Raw genomic sequence first — 21,946 nt, 5'->3', positions numbered from 1 at the left:
AGATCTGCTTGCTGCCAATTGTCAGGGAGGCCAGGTAGCTGGAAGGGGGACGGAAGGGGGATCCCTCCCAAGCAGTGCAACAGCTGAAGCCACCTACCTTCCTTCCCAGCACAGGCAGGGCAGACAAGGGGCCGAGTTTCTGCGGGAGCCAGCAGGCTGGCTCTCAAAGAGTATCTTGCAAAGTTTTCAGAGTGAACTTTATAATCAGATGGACCGCAGAGGCAGTTAGCTAGATAATGAGCATTGAGCAGGACTGCTTGATTGTTGAAAAAAGGTGGAAACTGCCAACCATCTCCAGAATGCAAACAGTGGGGCAAAACCCTGGGAACACACAGACGTTCTTTCCTATAACTGCTGCCCTAAGATAGCCTCCAGCTCCATTTACACTGAGGTTTTGGCCTTCCTCCTCACCCCAACCCTTGCAGGGGATGGCTGCTATGGCCGTTCCAACAAGGACCATAGAGGGCCCCAAATTCCCCTTCCCTATTGAAGGGAGGAGGCCCTTCGGGGACAGGAGGCCACCTTGGTCAGAGATGGCTCTCCCTATGACCTCATAACCCATGCAAGTATTAGAAATAAGAAAGCCCTGACGCCTCCACGCAGTTGCCACATCTGCACCTGCCTGCTATCCCACCTGGGGTGCACTTTGGCTCCGATCACTATTACATGCTTGCCTGCCTAAGTCTGGCTCTGAATTCCTTCTTGGCCAAACTCAAGAACCAAGGCTGGGGAACAGGACTCGCCCCTAAGAAAATGAAATGCTACAAACTCCCTAAGTGACCATATTCATTTCAGGTCAACTTTCCCTGTCTCACCCCCACACCTTGACCGGACACCTCCTGCCTGAATTGCTAACCACATTTTCTCAGGGGAAAAAAAACAACCCACCAAAGTCCCAAGGACAATCCATTTAAGCAAAGAGCACCCTCACGTCCTAGAGGAGAGGCAGTGGCGAGGTGTCTGACTAACCACTGGGGCCAGAACAGCAGCCCTGAGCTGATGGTGGATAGGATGCCTTCTACAAATAAACCAAAAGCCCAGGTCCCTGTGACCTCTGCAAAAGCTGCTCAGCACTCCGTGTCCCGAGGGAAGTTTCTGGGAGATGCCCTTACATTTCATCTGTGCCTCTGATCCACCGCAGGGAACCTAGTCAAAGGTGAAGAGGATGCCCACGGGCACAAGGGCTGAGGGGCAGCCTTGGTGCAAGCACCTCCTATAGCTCTGCTTCCTTAGCTCAGAGACAGAACTGAGTTTCTCCCCGTGGGTACGTCAGATCCGACACAGGGTTGCCCCACAGCGTGCCTTCCCCCCATTTCACAGCTTGCAGGGGCTCTGGCCATATGTACCCCTTGCCTGCAGGAAGCCCCGTGTAGCTCACTAACCTCCCTCCTTGTGGGTTCCCCACACGGCCCCCCAGTAGTAAAACAATAGCACCACACCCCAGCCTGCCATTCTGTCCTCTTTCTATCCCACCTGCTAATGAAAATCTCAGCTTTTCCACCTCCATCAATGGAAGTGCGTGGAGGTTTTCCCCACACGCCAACACGCAGTTCTCAGATGCCAGCTGGGTGTCCTACAGTTCAACCCATTCTGACACTACCTGTAGACAGCATCAGATTCCACAGGTTAAGGGGCCAGTTCTAGAAGACTGTCTCCCCAGCCCCACCACTTCAGATGCCAGTCACAAGCCCAGGTTATAGACTGGAGTTTTCCAACAACTTGCTCTTTGGATTCTATTAATTTGCTAGAGCTGCTCACAGAACTCAGAAACATTTTACTTACTAGCTTCCACACTCGTTCCAGGCACCCTATTCTCCCCAGTGTGCATGGGTTCACTGTCTTTTAGAGTTTGTATGAAGGCTTCATTACAAGGGCACGGTTGATTAAATCATTGGTCATTGGTGATGGAACTCAATCTCCAGCCTTCTTCCTGTACCCCAGGGGCCCAGGGGTGGGAATGGAAGTTCAACCCCTGTTGGCTCCCCTGGAGACCAGCCCTCCAGCTTTAGGTGCTCTTCAAAAGTCACATCATTAACCTAACAAAAGACCCTTAATCACTGTCAGCCCTTAGAAAGTCCAAGGGTTTTAGGAGCTGTGAGCCAGGACCCAAAGACGACCAAACATATGAGAAATATATCTCAACAACCAAATACATATTTTCCTAATAAATCACAGTGTCACACACCTCTAGTGCTATCCTCCTGTGTCGAAAACAAAATGGAAACTCTCCCAGGTTGGAGAACATTTATATCATCCCAACCTACTTAAATAGCAGAAAACAAGCACAAGAGAGTTGTATCATCTGACACAACACACTGGTCATTGGTGACTGCACCCAATCACAATCATTGTTCAAAAGCCAAAGGTATTAATTCATTTACTCCTTATTTCAACCCTTTTAAGTCAATACTAAGTTAACTGTACCTATTTTATAGGTGAGGAAACAGGATGAAGCACAAGGCTAGTACATAGGTTGAACCCAGCCAGAAGTCAAACCCAGGCAGCCTGACAGCTGGGCTCCCATTTTTTGCTTTCTTTTCTTTCTTTCTTTCTTTTCTTTTCTTTCTTTCTTTCTTTCTTTCTTTCTTTCTTTCTTTCTTTCTTTCTTTCTCTCTTTTCTTTCTTTCTTTCTTTCTTTCTTTCTTTCTTTTCTTTCTTTCTTCTTTCTTCTTTTTCTTTTTTTAAATTTTATTTGTTTATTCATGAGAGACACAGAGAGAGAGGCAGAGACACAGGCAGAGGGAGAAACAGGCTCCCTGTGGGGAGCCTGATGTGGGACTTGATCCCAGGACCCAAGGGATCAGGACCTGAGCCAAAGGCAGACGCTCAACCGCTGAGCCACCCAGGCACCCCTGCGCTCCTACTCTTAACCACTCTATATGCCTGAAATTTTCCTGGAGGGACAGTGTCAGATGGGACTACATCCACAGAAAGGCTCAAGAACAGTTAGCAATAGCACTAGAATTTTGAGTGTATATACTGCCCAGAGCAGGGACAGCCTGGGTTAAAATCTTAGCTCTGATTTACTAGTACTGTGATCTGGCCAAGTGATTTATAAAATCCCAATCTTTTTTCATTTATAAAAGTGGAAAGAACACTCTGAACATTTGTTGAATGGAAAGAGCAAATGAACAGAGTGCTACAATAAATCTTGGCTGAAGTCATCAAAAGGAGAAAAATGAAAGGATATGATTTGTAGTTAGTGTGGCCACACATTTCAATTGTCCCCAGGACAGTTCTGATTCATGTTTTGTTGTTCTAACAAAATTACTGAGGAGCTCCTTTTACTCTGAAAAGGGTCCCTGTTTTGATAATAAATTACTAGACTCATTTTGCTCAAATTCCAGTGAATGCAGCCTCTGGAGTGGAAATTGAGGTTTGGATGGGATCCTGTGATATGCCCAAATGGAAACAGGGTTCCGGATCAACAGAGGCTGCTATCAGGAGAGCATCCAGTGATCCCGGCAGAGGTGAGCCGTAAAACAATGTGGGATGGTCATATGCCCTTCAAACAAGAAGCCAGGAACACATTTTTCCCACTCTCTTTAATTGCCTGCTACAAAACCCTACAGCCTGTAAATACTCAAAAGAATTTATTAACAATACGGAAGGTAAAAAAGAATATTGGCTGCCTTTTGTCCCTTGAGTTCAAGAATAAATGGATTTCAATTTAAACAAGCTCACTAAAATTCACAGTATTTTTCTTGGCTAAGAAATGCAAACGGTACATGAAATATATTGTTTGTCATGATGATAAAAAGAAAACAAGAGCCCTAACTCTATTATTACAGTGAATTTAAGTGGTTTTCCTTGTGCTGTTTTGTTGCTGTTGTAATTTAGTTTCTGATCTATAAACCTTCACCACTGGTCCCCATGGCCGGAGTAAGAGAAACAGGTGTAAGGGAAATAACAGCTCCACCAGGGAGCGAATTCATCCTCCCAAAGAACTAAGCTGCAAAGAGCAACCTGCACTGTTAGGTGCTGCCCCTGTGTGGCAAGGAAGGTTAACAACCATCACCACCACTTTTCCTTAGCTCAGATAAAATGATGTTTGGTGCAATCAGCTCTGGGAATAAACATTTGTTTCAGAGTATACGAAGAGCCCAAAATATTCGATCCAAAAAACCAAATATTTAATCAACCTTACTTATATATATATTTTTTCAAAATTTAAAGAAAAAACTAACATTGGTGTTTGTTTTTCTTTTTTTTTCTTCAAGATTTTATTCATTTATTTGACAGAGAGAGACAGAGAGCACAAGCAGGGGGGAATGGCTGGCAGAGGGAAAGGGAGAAGCGGACTCCACGCTGAGCAGGGAGTCCAACATCCCAGGACCTCAGAATCACGGCCTGAGCCGAAGGCAGACACTTAATTGACTGAACCACCCAGGTGCCACTCAAGATTTTAAAGTAATCTCTACATTCAGTGTCAAGCTTGAACTCACAACCCCAAGATCAAGAGTCACATGCTTCACCAATCAAGCCAGTTAGGCAGGAGCCCAGATGTTCATTTTTCAATAGTTCTTTATCAAAAGGGCAAAAACGAGTGGTTCAGGGAACAGACCGTGTCATCAGATGAATGTGGACTTAAGTCACAACTTTGGGGAAGTCACTTCTGGTCCCAAAGTGTCAGTTTCTTCATCTGTAAGATGGGAATAATAATAGTACCTATAGCTTATAGCACTGTTGTTGGGACTAAATGAGACAATGCAGGTAAAGTGTTTAGTTTCCTCCCTGGAATATAGGGAGAACTCCGTAAACGTTTGTCTATTATCGATAGGTTTTAATTCTTTCCTATGTGTGGGTTTTAAAGATTTCTCTAGTTTAACGGATTACAGCCAACGCTTGCATGTGGAGGTGTACTGGGGATCATGAGGGGCTTTGCTCAAACACACAACACTGGCCGCTGTCTGCATAGTTTCTGATTCAGCAGGTCTGAGTAGGGAATCGGCAAGAGAACTTGCATTTCTAACAGACTCTGGGTGAAGTTGAAGTCTGGGGGCCACACTTTGGGGAACCACTGCCACAGACAGAAGGCCCCTTTCCTACCCAAAGTGGTGCTGTCCCTAAGAGTGGTCCTGAAAGTAAAATGTGGGTGGAAATCCCAAGACTACCACTGACTATCCGTGATTGTGAACAAGTTAGTTAAAATTCCTGTGCCTCAGTTTGTTTGTTTGTTTCTTTTTTAAAGATTTCATTAATTTATTTATGAGAGACACACAGAGAGAGGCAGAGACACAGGCAGAGGGAGAAGCAGGCTCCCCACAGGGAGCCTGATGCGGGACTTAATCCCAGGACCCCGGGATCACAACCTGAGCCAAAGGCAGATGCACAACCACTAAGCCACCCAGGTGCCCTTCTGTGCCTCAGTTTCTTCATCTGACACTAAAAATCCCAGTCCCCCAACAGCCTGTCACATGTTGTGAGGATTAAATGGGCAGAGTTTGTTGCTGCTCCTGTTATGCATCACTGGCATTAGGGGAATGAGCATTGTGGCAGAATTAGAAGGCATGTAGCTCTTGGCCTGAGGCTTCTTCCCTCCCATCTGTTCTCCTTCTCCGTGCTGGAATCAAGTTGTCATATCTTGGTTAGAAACATGTCGTGTTTCAACTTCCTTTTCTCTTGAGTACTGTATTAATAGAGACATACACCTGGGGACAACCATTTCCAAACACATACAGAGGGGGACAGAACACTGCACAAAGCCTTGGTCTCTACTGCCAGATGGTCCTGGGTTGAAAGTCCTATATTCCCATCAATGGGTGCTCAGCCTCCATGAATCTAAGTTTTCTCAGGTGAAAAGTCGTGGTCATACAGGCTCACAGAGCTTCCAGGAAAATCAAAGGAAATAAGAAATGGGAAGTGGCTGGCATGTTGCATGCCCGTAGCAAATGTTCCCTTTCTTCTCTTTCGGGATCCAAGAGGCCCTCTCATTTTGTTCTGTGTTCTCTCGGAGGTGGTCTGTTTCTCTCACCCTGAGCTTTAATGAAGACAAACCAGATGAGAATATGCTGGCAGACGTCTGTGCAGCCTATCCCAGGACTATTCGGTGGGAAGGGACAGGGGAGCGGAAAGACAAGACGGCAGCTGTTGGAGAGGAGGGGCTGGACTCTGTGCTTGGCACCAAGGAACAGGGTGCTTGGATGAGCTCGCATCCACAAAGCAGCACCCTCAATACCAGTGGAGGTCAGTGCTCTCTGACTAGTGAGGAGCAATGACAAAGAGGGAAATGATACTAGAGTCAACAGCAACACTAAATTATAGATATTTAAAAAACTAAAAATGTTCATGGAGAAAAGCTACAATTTTGTCTAGCATTATACATGTAATCCTAGTTAACACTCATTTATGGGAGTGACTTACATTTAAGCCTAATTACCCTGCATTACAATAACAACTGTGTATTCAAGTCAATACACATTTATTGAATGCCCAATAGTTCCTGGAGACAGAGAGAAATGAGTCAGACACAACTCCACTCTCGTGGGAATCTATACCATGGCAATGTGAAATAAGGGGACATGGAGACACACACGTTTGTTGCTCATGGAAGGGCAGTTGTCTTGTTTTTTGTTTTTTTTTTTTTTTAACTTAGAGGGCATTTTAGACATTTTTTTTTTTTTAACATTTTATTTATTGAGAGAGCATGAGTCAGGGGAGGGGCAGAGAGAGAAGCAGACTTTCAGCTGAGCACAGAGCCTGCTGAAGGGTTTGACCCCAGGACCTTGAGATCATGACCTGAGCTGAAGTCAGATGATTAATGGACAGAGCCACCCAGGTGCCCCTGGACAGCTACCTGAGGGATGTGGATAGAGCTGAGCTTTGTAGAATGGATGGATTCATTCAGTTAACAAACATTTGCTGACACCTACTGTAAGCCAGGTTCTAGAAACACATCAATGAGCCAAAGAGACCAAAGGTTCTGCTCTGTGTAATAGTTTACAAAACTAGAAGGGGGGCAGCCCTGGTGGCCCAGCGGTTTGGCGCTGCCTTCAGCCTGGGGTGTGATCCTGGAGACCCAGGATCGAGTCCCATGTTGGGCTCCCTGCGTGGAGCCTGCTTCTCCCTCTGCCTGTGTCTCTGCCTCTCTCTCTGTGTCTTTCATGAATAAATAAATAAAATCTTTAAAAAAAAAAGTAGAAGGGGGTGCCTTGGTGGCTCAACCATGTAAACATCCAACTCTTGATATTGGTTCAGGTCATGATCTCAGTCATGGGACCAAGACCCACATCAGGCTCCGTGCTCAGTAGGGAGTCTGCTGGAGATTCACTCCCCCCTTCTCCCTTTGTCTCTCCCTCTTTCTTGCTCTAAAATACATGAATAAATCTTTTTAAAAAATGAAAAATTAAAAAAACTGGAAGGATGAAATCATTCGGCTATGACACCAAAGGTCACGCAGCTCCACTGACATGAACTAGATGAGTAAGGTACATGGTATACAGGGGAGGGGCATGAGCATACCAGTTAGAACCCAGAGTTCCAAGTAACAAATCTCAAAGTGGGTGATCTGAGCCAAGTTACTAAATCTTGGTGAGCCTCAGTTTCCATGTTTGTTATAGTGAGGACAATGTTATGGACCTCCTGGGGATACTGGCATGATTGGGATGGCCTATGTTAAGTGCCTTTACAAGGTCTGGCTCAAAAGAGCTGGTTGAGAAAATGTAGCCACTATTTCCTCAAGGTCTTTGGTCCTTGTCAAATGTGTTGGGACTGGGGGAATGCCATCGACAGCCAGCCAGTCAATCCTGTTTTCTTTCTTTCTTTCTTTTTTTTTTTTTTTCAATCCTGTTTTCTATATAAGCAGGACTATGGACACACCTCAGTGGCTGGGGGTTGAGAGAGACAACAGGGCCTATGGGAAGAGTAGATGAGGCTCTGTCCTCTTCAGAAGAGCAGGCTCCATCTCCTCAGACTACTTCAGGGGGTTTGACCAAGAGTCCACGGCCCCGGGTGGGGTAGGGGGACAGATCCATGGGCTTCTAAACCTCCTGAAAATACACCCCAAGTTATTTGTATGTTTCCATATTATGTAAAAGGGTGCAAAGCTTTCACTAACTTTCTCAAGGCTCTGAGAATATGAAGTACTTTAAAATAATTCCAAGGGGTTGGATACCAGAGCACTCAGTCATCATGGCATCCATGAAGATGCACATATTAGGGGTGGAAAGGGCTCACTGGGTGGCATCAGAGTTCTTTTCAGAGAAGCGGAGGAGGAGAACAGTTCAATGACTCTACATATGAAATGGTTGGGTATTTAGGGGAGAATAGAAGAAATGAAGGTTAATGAGAGCAGGGAGAAAGAGCTGGACAACCTGTAGGAATCTCTGAGTGAGTGGCTTGCAAAGGGGAAGGAAGCCCAATACTCAGGTTTTGAAACCAGTAACTGTGTTTGATGCTGTGTGAGCCCTTTGATTATCCTTGGTGCTCTAGCAAAAGCCTGCTGCAAAGAGATGACTGACGTCCAGGGGGAATTAAAAGAGAACGGGGTACCCTCCCTCCTGGGGAGATGCCTGGCGGAGAAAGAGCAACAGGCAAAGGCCTAGAGTGGAGCCCAGCAAGTCAACTCAAGCCCCAGGGAGTGGGCAGGACTTTGGGAAGGACTTTGGATCTCCTCAGGCTGTGAGACTGGCATGTGCCCTGGAGCCTGAGAGTGTGGCGATCCCAGACGCTGCCTGAGCAATGCAGAGCCAACCTGTGGAGCCCTTTTGTGCCTGTACTCTTTCGGCCAGGGGGAAGAAAAACGTGTGTCCTTGCTACATGTGATTATGAAAAACAACCTTTTTAATAATCATATATTGCACATATGAACAGTGCGGGTATCCTTTTTCTCCTTCTTTTTTCCATGCTGGTGGCCAGCATACCATAGGCATTTAGGGCACTTTCATTATAGTTGACATCCTATGTTCTGGGCTGCTTCTCTAAGAGTTAAGAACAGCCCTCCACCCTTTCATTTCCCAGTTATTGCACAACATGGAGACAGCACGAGCCTGATTACTGCCCAGGTGCCAGTCTTCTGAATGTCCAGATTGCACGGAGAAATAAAGCAGCGAGGAGGCCTGAGGGAGTCCAAGTGCCCTTCCCAAAGTTTTGAGGCAGCTCAGTTGGTTAAACATCCGACTCTTGATTTCGGCTCAGGTCGTGATCTCTGGGTCGTGAGATTGAGTTCTGCACTGGGCTCTGTGCTCAATGCAGAGTCTGCTTGAGATTCTCCGCCTCTCTCTCTCTCTCTCTCCTGTCCCTCCCCCTGCTTGTGTGTGTGCGCGCGCACACACTCTCTCTCTAAAACAAATAAATGTTTGTTTTTTGTTTTTTTTTAAAGCACAGGATTTTCAAGATTCAAAATATCTTCCTTGGACATTGCCTCCATAACAGGGCAATTTTTAGTTCATCAGTGTTTGTGGTCATTATACAGAGGAAATAAATCATTGTCACTATGGACACTGTTTTAATATAATTAGCTATATTTGCTATTGCTTTTCTTTGAAACACTGAGATGCTTTCTAAGTCCAGCATCCCGGTGGGCTCCGCTCAAGAGGTGCCTGGGGACTCTAGAGTGGAGCTTGACCCACTTCTCTATCCAGCTGAAGCAAGGAATCAGCTTGATTAATTATTCAGCATGACCCCAGCAGTCAGGAATACCCAGAGAGCATTTCTACGGTGACCCCAATGAGCACTTTAGCTGTGTCTGCTGTTTCTCCCCAACTGTGGGCAACACAGTGAGCATTCAGGCACAAAACAAGATGCTTGGCCCTTTGGGGCCCTGGCCATTTACTTAATTTTCCCCCTTCCAACCTTTCAGAACAAGACAACCAGGCTGGAAAAGTATACCCTTTGTTAACATCTGACAGGGCCTTCAACAAAGAGGACAGGCATAATAAATAGATACTACCCATAATAATGGATAACACGCGTGTGGTGCTCACAACGTGCCAGACACTGAGGATGGATCCGTAATTGAACTCTTGTCTACAATATCCATCTCCGAGGCTGCCTGCTTGCACTGCTGGCTGGTCGGTTCCTGGAGGGTGGTTCCCAGCCTGGGTTACCTCTGCCACTAGCAAATAATAGGCTCTGTCCTTAGTAAATGTTCTGGAAACACGCAAGGTCAGGGGGCAGGAATACCAACAGCATTCTCTGTATTTGAGAAATGCCTCAGCGCGCACACAATTATAGGGAATCAAAGCTAAGTTATCTAACACAATTAGAGGAAAGATGTGAACACAGTTAAGGAGCAGAGCTTTCAACTCTCCCTCATACACAACGTGGAGCCACGCAGGTTCCCAACATTTAAGGCTCCAGTGACTATTTCATCTTATTTTTTATTATTTCTAAGATTTTATTTATTTTATTTGAGAGAGAGAGGATGAGTGTGAGAGAGAGAGCAGGAGCAAGGGGGTGGAGGGAGCGGCAGAGGGAGAAGCAGACTCCCCACTGAGCAGGGAGCCCAATGCGGGGCTCTATCCCAGGACCCCGAGATCATGACCTGAGCCCAAGGCAGACACTTGTTGATTGACTTGTTGTCAATCAAGTGACTGAGCCACCCAGGTGCCACAAGACTTCAGTGATTTTAAACCTTTAAATGAATATATAAGGATTCTTCCCAAGCAGATGTATCTTTATTTCTCCCACTCTATGACCCTCCCAAGTCAGCTCCTGGCTGTGGGAACTCTTCCCAAACTGTTATCTAAAAAGTGCTTGCTGACTTGCCACCACACAACACTGAGAAAAGCAATCATTTTGGGATTTACAGAAATCGAGGCTTGAACCACTGATATACTGAAAAGAATGCACAAGGGCGGTCACGTGGGAATGGACAGAGATGTGATTCTGCATGTACTCTAAATATTTAACTGCTGCTGGGGAGTCCTTGCTGCCCTCTATTTATTCAGAGGAAACAAAAAGTTCCCATTCCTTCTCACCAAGGGATCTCTTTGAAGGATGAAACAGGCCAGCTGCGCAGAACAGTAGCCTGGGCTCTTTTCCATTCCCCTCCTGTGGCTCGAGAGGGTGGGGACATGGGTCTGAGGCCATGCTGGAGAGCGGGACAGTGCTGCTGCACTGGATTGTGGCTTTTAATTTAAGACACACACTTGTGTGGCACTGAAATCACAACAACAATGTGTTTTACTTTTCACTTAAGACACAAGATATGTATCTTTGTGTGGCAAGGAGATCCTAACATCGATACGTGGTAAACATATTTCTAAGTATTTATTATTATCTTAAAAGCAATATTCTTCGGTGCCTGGGTGGCTCAGTTGGTTAAGCATCTGCCTTCCGCTCAGGTCATGATCCCAGGGTCCTGAGATGGAGCCCCACATTGGGCTCCCTGTTCAGTGGGGAGTCTGCTTCTCCCTCTCCCTCTGCCCCTCCCCCTGCTTGTGCTCTCTTGCTCTCTGTTAAATAAATACATACATAATACATATATAAAATCTTTAAAAAAATAAAAATTCTTCAAAAAGCAGTATTTTCACTAGTGAGGGGACTTCAGAAATAGCACAAAGAGGGAAGGGTTTCCATGTACTGAGCTCCCATGGTAAGAGACACCATTAGTCTTCTAATTTAGTATAATTCTTATAACCTAGTGAAAGATGTAGAGGCCCTGTCCCCCACCCCCCGGTGTTCAGAAGGAGAAAACAGACTCCCTGAAGAACTCAGGCGAGTTCAAGCTTCATAAAACATTTTGAAAGGCGTGACCTGGGTGCTGTGGTGGTCATACATAACCGAAGGTTTGGGCAGCCCGGGTGGCTCAGTGGTTTAGCACCGCCTTCAGCCCAAGGTGTGATCCTGGAGTCCTGGGACCAAGTCCCACATCAGGCTCCCTGCATGGAGCGTGCTTCTCCCTCTGCCTGTGTCTCTGCCTCTCATTCTCTCTGTCACTCATGAATAAATAAATAAAATATTTTTAAAAACCCAACATAACCGAAGGTTTGTGAATGTGGTGCTGAGGAGGAGGCTGAAGGTAGGGGGACAGCTGAGGTAGCAGACAGCGGTGTCACACACGAGTGTTAATTAGGGTGTGTGTGTGTGTACATGACATTTGGAGTCGATAAACTCATTTCTCCTGTGTTTCTCCTTTGGTACTGATGGAACTCTTCCCCCTGACATTTCTGGTCACCAAATACGTGACACCAAGCAATTCTCTGTAATACCGCTGGGGGGTCCTATCATTTAACTCAGTTCTTTTTTTTTTTTAAAATAAATTTTACTTATTTATTCATGAGACACACACACACAGAGGCAGAGACACAGGCAGAGAGAGAAGCAGGCTTCCTGCAGGGAGCCCGATGTGGGATTCGATCCTGGGACTCCCAGAATCATGCCCTGGGCCTGAAGGCAGACACTCAACCTCTGAGCCCAGGGGTCCCCATTTAACTCAGTTTTGACATTAAGTCCCTGGATCTGACATAAAGTCAGATCCCACAGGGTAAGCGCTCGTTCCCACAAGCCTGCCTCCCTCCCCACCTCAGATGCCAAAGGCAAGCCGGAGTTGTCATCTCTTCTCTGACTGGCTATCAACTGGAGGTTCCCACAAGCTCCCCTTTGGGTTTAATTTTCTACAGCAGCTCACAGGACCCAGGCAACCAGTTTCCTTACTAGATTACCAGTTCGTTATAAAAGGATGTAGCTGGGGAACAGCCAGATGGGAAAGCTGCATAGGACGAGGTATGGGGAAGGCACCGAGTTTCCAGGCCCTCTCTGACCACGCTGCTCCCCAACCCTTTCATGCATTTACCAACTCAGAAGCTCTATGAACTCTATACTTCAGGGATTTTTCTGGAGGCTTCATCACCTAGGCACAATCTATCTTTAATCCCATTTCTAGCCTTCTTCTGTCTCTGGAAAATGGGCGTTAGGGCTGAAAATTCCAAGCTTTTAGTCATGGCTTAGTCTATCTGAGACCAGCTTCCCATCCAGGAGCCCAATGAGAGTTGCCTTACTAGAACAAAAGACACTGCTGTCACCCAGGAAATTCCAACAGTTGAGAAACTCGATTTCAGGAACCAGGATCAAAGACTAAACACAAGAATAAAAGATGCTCCTATGCTCTTAACCACATAGAAAATCCCAAGTGTTTTAGGAGCTCTGTGCCAGGCACCGGGGCAGATGCCAGATACTTTCTTTTACCTATGTAATCATTTTAATCTGCAGGACAACATCTTAATCTGTAGGTGTTATTATTATTTCTATTTTACAGATGAAGAAACTGAGGCATAGGGTGGTTGTAACAGGCTGACTTGTGTCCCCCTCTGAATTCATATGTTGAATCCCTAACCCCCAATGTGGTTTATATTTGGAGAAAGGGCCTTTAAAGAGGTAATTAAGGGATGCCTGGGTGGCTCCATGATTGAGCATCTGCCTTCGGCTCAGGTCATGATCTTAGGGTCCTGGGATCGAGTCCCACATTATGCTTCCCACAGGGTGGCTGCTTCTCCCTCCTCCTGTGTCTCTGCCTCTCTCTGTGTGTCTCTCATGAATGAATGAATGAAAATCTTAAAAAAAAAAAAAAAAAAAAGACGTAACTAAGGCTAATGGAGGTCATAACAGTGGGTCTGAATCTAAAAGGACTGATGTCCTTCTAGAAGAGAAAGGGACACCAGGAATGTGTGTATGGAGAGAAAAGGCCAAGTGAGGACACAACAGGAAGATGCCATCTGCAAGCCAAGGAAGGAGGAGATGGGAGAAACCAAACCTGCCAGCACCTGATCTCGGACGCACTTAGCATCTACAGCCCCTTACCCAACACGTCTGAACTACTCAACAGCTTAATCTGGTTCATACCAGAGGTCAGGGAGACCTGCTTCCCATTCTCAAGAGGCCCCAGAGAATTCACGTCTGGAAGTACATTGAGGAGAGGGAAATACCCCCCAAATAGGGGATGAATGAGTACTTCAAAGGACTCACAGTACTTAGTGCTTCAGACTGGCTCTGCGACTTCACTGGTGCCTCCACCACAGGCACTACCTAGCCCTGGGCGGTCTTGGCGCCCTTGCCCGGACTGTCCACCGGAGGGCCCCATTACCCTTCCTTCTTTCTCCCCCCACCCCCACCTTCCCCAACCCCCACCTCCTGGTAACAGATCACTGGAGGTAAGGAGTCTCTAAGGAGGCAAAGGAAATTCAAGTGCCATCAGGCGTCTGAGCCTGTGCTCATCCCTGCAGGCCACAGCACTGCGGTGGTGTGTGAAGGCTGAGGCCTCTGCACCTCCTCAGCCAGGGCCCAGCACTTTCTCCTCCATGAAAGGCTTTCTGCAGTTAAAGAAAGGCCAGTGTTCCCTGGCAATCTAAAAGCATTTACCATGTTGGTCCACGGTGACTCTAGTTAATCTGCAGGGTAGGGGGAATCGAAACCATATTATGAGCAATTTATAGGCATTTAAAAATAAAAACCAGATTGTCAGTTTATTAATTTACAGGAAGAAATGGAAGTCTAACCGGATGCTCCATTTGGCTAACAAGAGGATTCATTCTCTAGAGAAAACCCAGTCTGGTTTTTAATCACCAGCCCACTGCCGGCTCACGAGCAGAGATGCAAGCAGAGGAGCCTGCTTCAACATCTTTATGGCCAGGATCTTCAGAGATTCATTGCTGGTGCCAGAAACAGGCCCTCGGGGTTGTGACTTAGTACAAAATGGTTCACTGTATTAGTCATGTCCTGCTCAGGAAGCAGGCTGGCATTATGAGGCCTATTTTTATCAATGAAAGAGTAGAGCAGAGCTAGATTCCAACAACAGATTGAGCTTCAATGTTTCCAGAATGTCAAGAAACAAATTATGTGCATGTGCATATTTCAATATCAACCTGCAGGTAGATCACATTCAACATCTTCACATGTAATCACCACCATCTTTCTAGCAGTGACCATTTATCAAGTGCTTACTCTTTGCTATCTGACACACAAAATTAAGAGTCTGGACTTGTGGAGAAGCATGAAGGAGAGCACTGACATTTATAGGCCATTTTCTAGATGCTGCATGCTTTACAGCACATAGCATGACGTGCTCACAGCCCTGCAAGGCGGAAGCCACCTTTCTTGTTTTCCAGGTGAGAAACTGAGGTTTGGAATGCTTAGCTGAATTGCCCAAGGTCACACAGGAAATAAGCACCCTAGAATCTAATCTAAGGCTTAGCCCTCAAGGTGGTTTGTCCTCTTGATTTTACAGAAGAGGAAGCCAGCCCAGTGAAGTTCAGCAAAGTGATAGAGCTGAGGACTGGATGGGTCCTAAGCCTAGTCACTAATCTTTGTTCCACGTTAGCTGTTCTATAAACACGGACGTTCCTTGAGACCTGGCCTGTTCTGAATGTTCACCACTCAAAAGAGGGTCCAGTGCACAGTACATGCTCAATAAATATTTGTCATATGAAGACCTCAAGTTGGAGACAGGCTTGGAGGTCACATGGCTATAGTAGACCAGATTTGATCAGGAATCCTGGGCCACTATCTCTGGCCATGGCCTCGGCAAATTAATTGTCCTCAGTTTCTATATCCCTGGAGGGATAATCCTACCCTGCAGGTCCTGGTGAGGGTTCACGGGGATGTGGGCTGAGCTCTGGCAGAGAGCCTGGCACAGCCATTTTTATTATAGCAAAATGTCTAGAGCTGGGACTCTGAAGCCAGGGCACCCAGGTTTGAATCCTGGCTCTCCACTACTGAGTGATGCAGGGCAAAGTACTGACCTGCCCTGTGGCTTAGCTTCTAACCTATAAAAAGGAGACAATGCTAGTACTGATGTCTTAAGGAACATTGGGAGCAATACCATAGTAACATACATCTAATGTGCTTAGAACAGTACATGGGAAGCTTTCAGTGTGTTATTGCTATGATAAGCTCTCTACATTATCAACAAATCCTGATCTAGGCCATGCCTGGTGACATAAAAGTCATACAAAAATATCAGTTGAGGGGCACCTGGGTGGCTCAGTTTGTTAAGCATCTGACTCTTAATTTCGGCTCAGGTCATGATCTCAGGGTTGTGAGATCGAGCCCTGCCTCGGGCTCCATGCTCAGCGAGGAGTCCGCTTGAAGATTCTCTCTCCCTCCATTCCTCCCTCCCTCCCCAGCTCCAGCACACATGCTCTCTCTCCTTCTCAAATAAACAAACAAACAAACAAACAAACAAACAAACAAATCTATCTATCTATCTTAAAAAAATATATCCATTTAGCCAGCAATGAGAGCTAGGTCAGATATCATGTACCATGCCTCCTCTATAAGACCAAAGGCCAGTCTTTCTAGGGGACTAATTCCTGCCCTGTGCCCAATCCACTCTGGCTTATTAGGAGTTCTGTCTACACTAGCTGGTAGAGCCTTGACTCAGGTTTGCAGACTGGAGCTTATGTTCAAGTGTCCTGAAACACATGGACCAGGAAAAAATATGAACACCTGCTGTGTTTGCAGCCCTCTTCTCTGGGCTTCCAAACGGTTCCTGAAAACACACTGGGCACTCAGCTAGACCCACAGTCCTGTCTTAGAGCTGAGCCCCTGAGCAAAGCTTTGTGCTAATTTCCCCTCCAGGTGCCAATGGGATCTAGACAACCCGGTGTCACGACACCCCCTCACTGTTGGGACCCTGACTTTGAACTAAAGACCACAGGGATACATGTGCGACAAGGGACCATTCATTAAATAGGACCCTCTGGACATGGAGCAGGCCCGCTGAGCCTCAGACCATTCCTGCACATATCCAAGCAATAATGGTCAAGTATAGAAATCAATGTTTTGTTTCGCTGTTCAAAAATTCGAAAGCTTCTGCAAAAGACTGTTTTTTAATATGATGTGAAATGGTTGCTCAGAAGACTGGGGGCAAGAGCAACTTCCGAAACAGGACACCTGACATATCCAACTAGGGCGCCTGTCAAATCCTCAGGTCAAACATCCTATCATGACCCTCCTAGATAACTCCAACCTACTGCAGCCCAAAGCCCAGGCCAACTCTGAGTTGCCACAAAGCATCTCTAAGAATCATGATCTGACAATAACCACAGAAACTTCTCCTGGTGGGACAGCGAACATGTTCCACAAAAGGGAACTTTTGCTGGAGACATTCGAATGCCAACAGAAGCTGGGTTTGTGGCAGTAAACACCAGATTCACAGCCCACACTCCCAGAGCTTGAGTAAGAGCCTGTGCAAGTCCAGGCCAAGGAGCTAGGCTGGCAGGATCCCACTTCTATTCCTGCTGATAAGCAGCAGATGTCTGCACTACTGGGAAACCACTCTTACTCCCTGAAAGTGTGAATGGTATTTTAATTTTCCCCTACAGGAGTCTTGGAAAAGACTAGGAGGCAAGTTCTATGATCCACATGGCTGATTTACACTATAGATTATATTTCTGCTGCTGTAAAGTTGAGAAATGTTATTTGCAGCGTAAGCATAGAGTAAAACCATAATGAATATCCAAGTTCTGCACATAAAGTAGGCCACTTTATTTTGCTAGGGAAAGCAAGATGGCCATGTGAGCTATAGAGGAGATGCTGATCCAAAGGAAGGAACAGAGAGAGCTTGAAGTCAGGAGACAGGCTGTTCCCTCCAGACTGGGGGCTGGGGACCTGGGGACATAGGGAAGTCAGAGCTGGGACACTGGGGAGATAGGGAAGTTACCTGTACAATCTCAACTAATAACAAGTCTACTTGCAATATGGAAAATGCAATACTTGAATAAACACAGTTATCATTCTTTTTTTTTTTTAATTTTTATTCATGATAGTCATAGAGAGAGGACAGAGAGGCAGAGACACAGGCAGAGGAAGAAGCAGGCTCCATGCCGGGAGCCCAACGCAGGACTCGATCCCGGGACTCCGGGATCGTGCCCTGGGCCAAAGGCAGGTGCTAAACCGCTGAGCCACCCAGGGATCCCCCACAGTTATCATTCTTAACAACAGTTAGCCAAAAGCATACTTTACAGGCAGCATCTGAAGCAATTCAGAACTGATTTGACCCTTTACTCTAAAATGTGCCCAACGGAATGATGCCACTTGGTCTTGAAGAAAGTCTTTCCATGGAATGGCTCAAGTACAAATACAGTCCATCCTCACTATTTGCAGATTCCATATTAGCAAATTCACCGACTTGCTGAATTTTATCTGTAACCCCCCAAAATCAATTCTTGTTGTACTTTTGTGGTCACTCATGAACATGCAAAAGAGTGGCAAAAAATTTGGGTTGCTTGATGTGCACGCTCCCAGCTGAGGCTGAACAAGGCAACTCTCTGCCTTCTTGTTTTACCTTTCGTGCTGTAACAAGTGCCCTTTATGTGGTTATATAGTGTCTCATTTTTTGCATTTTTATGCTTTTCGTTGGTAATTTCACTGGTTAACATGGCAATGAGGCAAAGTGCTACACCGCTGTTCAGGACTCCCAAGCGCAAGAAGGCTATGAAGTGCCTTAGGAAGAAAACGGTTCTTAGGCTCCATTCCGGCACGAGTTATAGTGCTGTTGGCCTGAGTTCAGTGTTAATGAATCAACAATATATATATAAGGTGTCTTTAAACTGAAGGACACATAAAACAAGGCTGTGTATTGATAGGCTGATGAAAATGTGACCAGAGACTCCCAGGAATTTAGCTCTGTATTTCCCTTAGGAGCAATGTGTCAGTATTTGCTAATTCAGTGTTGGCAGTACTTTTTATAGGATTTTAAAGAACCACGATAAATGATGAGCATCGACTCTAACAGCCCGTCATCCCAGGGCAAAAACGGAGAAGCCTTCCTTCTTTGTAAAGGACGTAGGTCCATTGCTTCGTAGTAAAAGGATCTTAATTATTAGGCTTTCTGGATCTTGTGGTAGTAGAGTGTTGGCAGGATTCAAAGCCAAGAAACCATGGGTTCTTGTCCTGGTGCTGCCAGTAGCTGTGACCTCTAGGATGTCCCCTAATGATCTAGGCTTCATTTTCCTCATTGAACCAAGACAGAGAAGAGAAGGGGGAGCCGAGGAGGGAGAAAGGTTTGGGCTAAAAGATCTCTCAGGACATTTCTAACTGTAAGATACCTCTCCAGCATCTGATCCCACTCCTGTCCCCGTGTGTCAGTCACTCAGCTCCAGCCACACTGGCCTCCAGGCCGATCCCTTCTCTGCCAGGCACCTGCTTCCCTTGGGCTTCCCCCTTATCTACCCAGTGCCACTCCCTCACATCTCACTTGATGCCTTCCTCAACCATGTAGAACTGCAACCCCTCCCAGCGTGATCTAGCTCTCTCTTCCCTACATTATTTTTCTCCACAGCAAGTATTTTCACCTAATGTATTTATATTCTGTATTTTGCTGCTTATCTCCCTCCCCACACTGGAGGGTAAATGACATGAGGGCAGGGAGCTGGTCTGCCCTGTACCTGATGCATGGTAAAAGTGACCTGTAATTATCATCATCATCAGGAGTTACTGTATTTTTGTTGTTGGTTTATAAGAAAGCTTTTATTGTGCAACTCAGCAAGAAACGAAAAATCTGCACTTTTTACCAAGTGTCTGAGATGAACCCATTGAGCTCATAAAGAACAGAGACCTATAAAGACCTTAATTATAAGCACTGCTATTACCAACCCTAAAGACAGCATTTACAATGTTTTAATTCTCGAAGCTGACTCCTAGAAGTCTGTAAGTACTCACACAGGAAAAGTATTTAACCACGGTGCAGAGAGCCAGAACACAAGAGCTCTGGGGACCTGGAACCCAACCACCTCATTTCACAAATGAGTAAACCCGAATCCCAAGAGCATTACCTGCTAACAAGAATGACAATCTGCCTTGCAGGGAGTGGAGTGGGCATGGAAGGCGATCTTCAAGGGTGCTGGCAGAAACAGTCCCTGGCCAGCTGGCACTCCTTGTAAATGAAAGACGCAGTGAACATGAAGAGGTGCTCTTCCAAGACATTTATGACAATTCAAGAATTTTAAGTAGTTACTTTAAAGAGTTTGCTTTAAATTAGATACATTGCATTCATAGGATAGGGATGAGATATTAAAGAGGAGGGCATTTTCAGCAATGGACTAGAATAAAGGCTAAAAATGCAATCCTAGAGATGACAAAGTATCTGAGGAATAGATATATCTTAGGCTTTATCTAAGCCCCCCTGTGGATTCTTCTTATAAGTGGGCACTGCCATTAGCAAGCCTGTTTAAGAAATATATGCCAAGTTCCCAAGGTAGTGACTTCCTACTCTGTTCCACATGGAGATTGGCAGCTCTTCCCCTGTATTGGGGTGATACAATGTAAGAAGATGGGTTTCTATTTGAATGAAATATCTTTAGCCCATGTCTAGCCATGTTCTGTTCCAAAGATGCAATATACCTGTGTCTCAAGGTGTGGACACAAGGAAAGGTGGCTAGAAGGAGCCTTGAAAATGTTCAGTAGCTCCAGAAACTGTTCTAAGAACAAGCATGACTGTGACCAATCTTGGTGATCACGCAAAATAACCAATGAGAGCAGGGATCCCAAGAGTGCTGCAAAGTAATGTCTTCCCAAAAGTCCAAGAAGAGCTATGACTCCGCAGGTCGGATCCTGTCACAGAGCCTTGAGATGGTAATGAGGCGCAAGGGAGTGAGCAGTTAGTGAGGTAAACCTTGACAGAGACAGGGTGCAGAGGACATGGTGGGAAGGGCCAGAGGGAAGGAGGGAGGGCTTAGGATTCTGACATCTGCAGGCTCCCCTGAGAGGATGGGGTTCCCAGACAGGGACCAAGCCAGTTGGGGGACAACTAGGCTTCTATCGCAACGATGGAGTTGGCATGGGTCTAGTGATTTGGGCCCAGGACAGCTGGCTCAAGTTCAAGGAGAAGCCTCATTCCCAAACTCTTCTTTTCCTAATTCCTATGGTAGACACAGTCAATAGCTCATCTTGTAATGCTCTATTCTTTGAATTAATTCCAGCTCCTCAATTAGCCTCTGAGCCTTATTTTTAGAGCTGAACTCAAAGCTTGTCTTGTCCTCTACTTGATCGATAAGGCCCATCAGAAGAAAGTGACTTGCCCCAGACTGCCCAGCCTGTAAGTGGCAGGTATGGATGAGTGGTGGGCATGGGGAAGGAGGGGTCTCTTGATTCTCAACACAGGACCCCTTCCACTGTCCCCCATAGGATCCGTAAGAACCATTTGAGGTCAGAGAACCAGAATTTTTTTTTTTAATATCCTACAATGCCTAGGTAAGTTCCAAGCACATCATCAGCATTTAGTATCAGTTGATTAAGTTTTTCTTCTGAAAAAATGCAGTGTATCCAGAGAAAAATCAGCGAAACTAATCAAAGCAACATGAGCTTTGCAAATTATAAAGAACAGTGGAGGGAATCCAGATTGATTTTCTCAGAGAAGAATGAAAACAGTATCTTGAAGTATTGGAAAGAGTGTGGGGATGATGCCAATCAAAAGCTGTCCTTCCACACAACATATTAAGCGAGAGGTAGGTGCTTGGAATTGTAAGGAAGAATCTGGACGGTGGTAATACTGAACTTCTTAAGGACAAGATACTAAAACAAGGAACCCTCTACCCAAAGGCTCTTTATCTCTGGGGCAAAGCTTTATTTATTTATTTTTTAAAGATCTTATTTATTTATCCATGAGAGACACAGAGAGAAGCAGAGACACAGGCAGAGGGAGAAGCAGGCTCCATGCAGGGAGCCCGATGTGGGACTTGATCCCAGGTCTCCAGGATCACGCCCTGGGCCAAAGGCAGATGCTCAACCACTGAGCCACCCAGGCGTCCCTGGGGCAAAGCTTTAAATGCACTATGGTGAGTTAATATTCTGTGATAATGCATTCAAGTGTTGACCACCTCCTTGTTCAAAGCGCTTTGGGAAGAGGCTCTTTTTACCTTCAAGGACAGAATGGCAGTTCACACCTGGGTACCCACAGTAACAAAATAAGATTTGTTTTTATGTCTTCAGAATATCTTCACGTGTTAACAATGCGGCATGTCCCAGGGCTGGCTGGACCGCATTATCTTGATTCTACACAGCTTACCCC

The 21,946-nt window shown here is 45.9% G+C and overlaps 1 protein-coding gene across 12 annotated transcripts in view; it reads right to left on the bottom strand.

The window, feature by feature from the left end:
* The window catches only part of APBB2 (amyloid beta precursor protein binding family B member 2), a 375,499-nt gene that overhangs the window by 75,457 nt on the left and 278,096 nt on the right, over window positions 1-21,946 (bottom strand). The window lies entirely within an intron of this gene.

Source organism: Canis lupus, chromosome 3, assembly GCF_003254725.2.
Source record: "Canis lupus dingo isolate Sandy chromosome 3, ASM325472v2, whole genome shotgun sequence".
NCBI lineage: Eukaryota > Metazoa > Chordata > Mammalia > Carnivora > Canidae > Canis > Canis lupus.
Note: the sequence above shows the minus strand (reverse complement) of the source record. Positions and strands in the feature narration are given on the sequence as shown.